We start from the raw sequence: 6,000 nt of genomic DNA on the forward strand, positions 1-6,000 counted from the left end.
TGTGAACGATGGAGGGGGAGGGTATGTTTGAGCTGTAGAGTTCTGGTGGCACAGTCAACCTTCGTGTCATTGTGAACAACACCAACAATCATGCAAATATAGCACCTTTTACCACAAATCAGTAGCGTAAGGAGGGGGAAAAATCGGCTCGCTGTAAAAATGGCAGAGGTAAAAATGGCAGAGGTAATATTGGCAGAGGTAAAAATGGCAGAGGTAATAATGGCAGAGGTAAAAATGGCAGAGGTAATAATGGCAGAGGTAAAAATGACAGAGGTAAAAATGGAAGAGGTAAAAATGGCAGAGGTAAAAATGGCAGAGGTAAAAATGGCAGAGGTAATAATGGCAGAGGTAAAAATGACAGAGGTAAAAATGGCAGAGGTAAAAATGGCAGAGGTAAAAATGGCAGAGGTAAAAATGGCAGAGGTAATAATGGCAGAGGTAATATTGGCAGAGGTAAAATGGCACGGGTTATAATGGGAGAGGTAAAAATGACAGCTCTAGGTAAAATATGGCCAGTCTTGAACCCCCATGCAATGAACTGTCAAAAAGCCCCCGCATGTACATACATTAAATAACAAGTGCATGTCACGGTTAGGAATTTCATTATCATTATGTCTTCATTGGCCTAACAATGCTACTTACGAATTCGTTGGAGGTGTACCGTGAACACTTTTTAAAAAGAAATCAAACAACATATATTTTTTCATTCAATTTATCAGGAGCAAAATGAAACTGCACTATTCTCATTCATCATTTTATTACATTCCTTTTTGTCTGGCTGGTTTTTTTATATCTAAAGTTTTGCCAGGTTTACCGATGCAAAAATGAGGAAGAGTAGACATAAGAGAGGTGGAGAGACAGAGAGGGTTAGGGGCGGGGAAAAACATAGAGAACATAGCGGGGAAAGCTTAGACGTTGAAATTATCACGAATGATTATGGTTAAATATTATGTCCTTATTTGTAATGTCGCCTGTACTATTCTTTTTAAATAATTGAATGACAATAAGCATGCATTCCCAGGCTTGGCACTGAATATGTAACTGATTATGAAAATCAATAATAATCTTGTTTTGACTGGTAAACCAATTTGGAGTCGATTAAGGGAGACCGTCTGGTTCAGATTCTTTGCATAAAAGAAGACCCTGAAACTTTACCACTGCATCCAATATGATATAAACGCCTTGATGGTCATAACCCTTGGAAGCGGAAGTACTGTTGGATATTTTGTACACCATAAGCAGCACCCTCTTGGTAATTAGCTTGGTATGCTAAAATGTAGAGATTTGATACAAATCTCTGTTATTTTTCAAACAAGAGAAAAAACATTGTTTATTATCTAATTGTTATTATTTTTATTGTAATTCTTTTTCTGACCTAAAAGAACTTCATTTAGTTGAAATACTTTTTTGTGTCATTTTCCCCCTTAACCAAATCCCCTTTCATTTTGGAGTATAAACTTTTTTTCTCGGCTTTTTAACAAACCGGCACCTCACTTTTCACTAACTTTTCAAAAGTAAGTGATGCTCACTCAAGCGGAAATATTTTTCGACAGTTATATCGTCATTTGCTTAAATGGATCTGTACCAATGTTAAAATGTGGAAAAATCTTCAGGATTTTACATGCGGGGGCTTTTTGACAATTCATTGCATGGGAGTTTAAGACTGGCCATATTTTACCTAGAGCTGTCATGTTAACCTCTCCCATTATAACCCCTGCCATTTTACCTCTGCCATTATTACCTCTGCCATTATTACCTCTGCCATTATACCTCTGCCATTTTTACCTCTGCCATTATTACCTCTGCCATTTTTACCTCTGCCATTTTTACCTCTGCCATTTTTACCTCTGCCATTTTTACCTCTGCCATTATTACCTCTGCCATTTTTACCTCTGCCATTTTCACCTCTGCCATTTTTACCTCTGCCATTTTTACCTGGCACCAAAAAATCAAAGGGGCTAGACATGGGTAAATTCATTTTAAATTTTTGATACAAAAATCTAATTTTGTGACAGATTTTGACACGATATTCAGGAATAATGTCATATTCACCTTTTTCCTTTCCTTTTCTCCATTTTTCTTGGCCGTGAAAGTTTTGAAGATTCATTGCCGCAAGCCCCCATCTGTACGCCATTGCCATCAATACTGTCACTATTACAACTTCTATTCTACTACTACTTTTATACTACTACTACTACTACTACTACTACACTCTAAAAAAATATTAGGTAAAAGTGTGTAATTATGTGTCCAACCAACATTGGGCATTTTTTTGTATCCAGTGTGATGAAAATTTTGCCCATTCTCAAGTAATTGCTGCTTATTTTTTAACCTTACTGGACAACATGCTTCCCGCATTGGGCATGATACTGATCCGAATCGGTTGGACACATAATTACCCTCGTGGTGGTAAAAATTTTACCCAATATTTTTTACAATGCAGTATTAGGTTTTATAATGCAAATTCTGTGACTTTTTAGGCGTTTTAGACGTTCCAATCAACATGCTCACAATTTTATCATAGTGTACCTTCAAATTATTCCTGTTCATCCACGCAGATAGACTTCCAGTTCCCTATGTGCGGTACTGGCGTACAAAATTTTTCGCGACCAACAAAAATGGCAGAGGTAATAATGGCAGAGGTAAAAATGGCAGAGGTAAAAATGGCAGAGGTAAAAATGGCAGAGGTAATAATGGCAGAGGTAAAAATGGCAGAGGTAAAAATGACAGAGGTAAAAATGGCAGAGGTAAAAATGGCAGAGGTAAAAATGGCAGAGGTAAAAATGGCAGAGGTAATAATGGCAGAGGTAATATTGGCAGAGGTAAAATGGCACGGTTTATAATGGGAGAGGTAAAAATGACAGCTCTAGGTAAAATATGGCCAGTCTTGAACCCCCATGCAATGAACTGTCAAAAAGCCACCGCATGTACATACATTAAATAACAAGTGCATGTCACGGTTAGGAATTTCATTATCATTATGTCTTCATTGGCCTAACAATGCTACTTACGAATTCGTTGGAGGTGTACCGTGAACACTTTTTAAAAAGAAATCAAACAACATATATTTTTTCATTCAATTTATCAGGAGCAAAATGAAACTGCACTATTCTCATTCATCATTTTATTACATTCCTTTTTGTCTGGCTGGTTTTTTTATATCTAAAGTTTTGCCAGGTTTACCGATGCAAAAATGAGGAAGAGTAGACATAAGAGAGGTGGAGAGACAGAGAGGGTTAGGGGCGGGGAAAAACATAGAGAACATAGCGGGGAAAGCTTAGACGTTGAAATTATCACGAATGATTATGGTTAAATATTATGTCCTTATTTGTAATGTCGTCTGTACTATTCTTTTTAAATAATTGAATGACAATAAGCATGCATTCCCAGGCTTGGCACTGAATATGTAACTGATTATGAAAATCAATAATAATCTTGTTTTGACTGGTAAACCAATTTGGAGTCGATTAAGGGAGACCGTCTGGTTCAGATTCTTTGCATAAAAGAAGACCCTGAAACTTTACCACTGCATCCAATATGATATAAACGCCTTGATGGTCATAACCCTTGGAAGCGGAAGTACTGTTGGATATTTTGTACACCATAAGCAGCACCCTCTTGGTAATTAGCTTGGTATGCTAAAATGTAGAGATTTGATACAAATCTCTGTTATTTTTCAAACAAGAGAAAAAACATTGTTTATTATCTAATTGTTATTATTTTTATTGTAATTCTTTTTCTGACCTAAAAGAACTTCATTTAGTTGAAATACTTTTTTGTGTCATTTTCCCCCTTAACCAAATCCCCTTTCATTTTGGAGTATAAACTTTTTTTCTCGGCTTTTTAACAAACCGGTACCTCACTTTTCACTAACTTTTCAAAAGTAAGTGATGCTCACTCAAGCGGAAATATTTTTCGACAGTTATATCGTCATTTGCTTAAATGGATCTGTACCAATGTTAAAATGTGGAAAAATCTTCAGGATTTTACATGCGGGGGCTTTTTGACAATTCATTGCATGGGAGTTTAAGACTGGCCATATTTTACCTAGAGCTGTCATGTTAACCTCTCCCATTATAACCCCTGCCATTTTACCTCTGCCATTATTACCTCTGCCATTATTACCTCTGCCATTATACCTCTGCCATTTTTACCTCTGCCATTATTACCTCTGCCATTTTTACCTCTGCCATTTTTACCTCTGCCATTTTTACCTCTGCCATTATTACCTCTGCCATTTTTACCTCTGCCATTTTCACCTCTGCCATTTTTACCTCTGCCATTTTTACCTGGCACCAAAAAATCAAAGGGGCTAGACATGGGTAAATTCATTTTAAATTTTTGATACAAAAATCTAATTTTGTGACAGATTTTGACACGATATTCAGGAATAATGTCATATTCACCTTTTTCCTTTCCTTTTCTCCATTTTTCTTGGCCGTGAAAGTTTTGAAGATTCATTGCCGCAAGCCCCCATCTGTACGCCATTGCCATCAATACTGTCACTATTACAACTTCTATTCTACTACTACTTTTATACTACTACTACTACTACTACTACTACACTCTAAAAAAATATTAGGTAAAAGTGTGTAATTATGTGTCCAACCAACATTGGGCATTTTTTTGTATCCAGTGTGATGAAAATTTTGCCCATTCTCAAGTAATTGCTGCTTATTTTTTAACCTTACTGGACAACATGCTTCCCGCATTGGGCATGATACTGATCCGAATCGGTTGGACACATAATTACCCTCGTGGTGGTAAAAATTTTACCCAATATTTTTTACAATGCAGTATTAGGTTTTATAATGCAAATTCTGTGACTTTTTAGGCGTTTTAGACGTTCCAATCAACATGCTCACAATTTTATCATAGTGTACCTTCAAATTATTCCTGTTCATCCACGCAGATAGACTTCCAGTTCCCTATGTGCGGTACTGGCGTACAAAATTTTTCGCGACCAACAAAAATGGCAGAGGTAATAATGGCAGAGGTAAAAATGGCAGAGGTAAAAATGGCAGAGGTAAAAATGGCAGAGGTAATAATGGCAGAGGTAAAAATGGCAGAGGTAAAAATGACAGAGGTAAAAATGGCAGAGGTAAAAATGGCAGAGGTAAAAATGGCAGAGGTAAAAATGGCAGAGGTAATAATGGCAGAGGTAATATTGGCAGAGGTAAAATGGCACGGTTTATAATGGGAGAGGTAAAAATGACAGCTCTAGGTAAAATATGGCCAGTCTTGAACCCCCATGCAATGAACTGTCAAAAAGCCACCGCATGTACATACATTAAATAACAAGTGCATGTCACGGTTAGGAATTTCATTATCATTATGTCTTCATTGGCCTAACAATGCTACTTACGAATTCGTTGGAGGTGTACCGTGAACACTTTTTAAAAAGAAATCAAACAACATATATTTTTTCATTCAATTTATCAGGAGCAAAATGAAACTGCACTATTCTCATTCATCATTTTATTACATTCCTTTTTGTCTGGCTGGTTTTTTTATATCTAAAGTTTTGCCAGGTTTACCGATGCAAAAATGAGGAAGAGTAGACATAAGAGAGGTGGAGAGACAGAGAGGGTTAGGGGCGGGGAAAAACATAGAGAACATAGCGGGGAAAGCTTAGACGTTGAAATTATCACGAATGATTATGGTTAAATATTATGTCCTTATTTGTAATGTCGTCTGTACTATTCTTTTTAAATAATTGAATGACAATAAGCATGCATTCCCAGGCTTGGCACTGAATATGTAACTGATTATGAAAATCAATAATAATCTTGTTTTGACTGGTAAACCAATTTGGAGTCGATTAAGGGAGACCGTCTGGTTCAGATTCTTTGCATAAAAGAAGACCCTGAAACTTTACCACTGCATCCAATATGATATAAACGCCTTGATGGTCATAACCCTTGGAAGCGGAAGTACTGTTGGATATTTTGTACACCATAAGCAGCACCCTCTTGGTAATTAGCTTGGTATGCTAAAATG

This window comes from Lytechinus pictus, chromosome 18, assembly GCF_037042905.1.
Source record: "Lytechinus pictus isolate F3 Inbred chromosome 18, Lp3.0, whole genome shotgun sequence".
Classification (NCBI taxonomy): domain Eukaryota; kingdom Metazoa; phylum Echinodermata; class Echinoidea; order Temnopleuroida; family Toxopneustidae; genus Lytechinus; species Lytechinus pictus.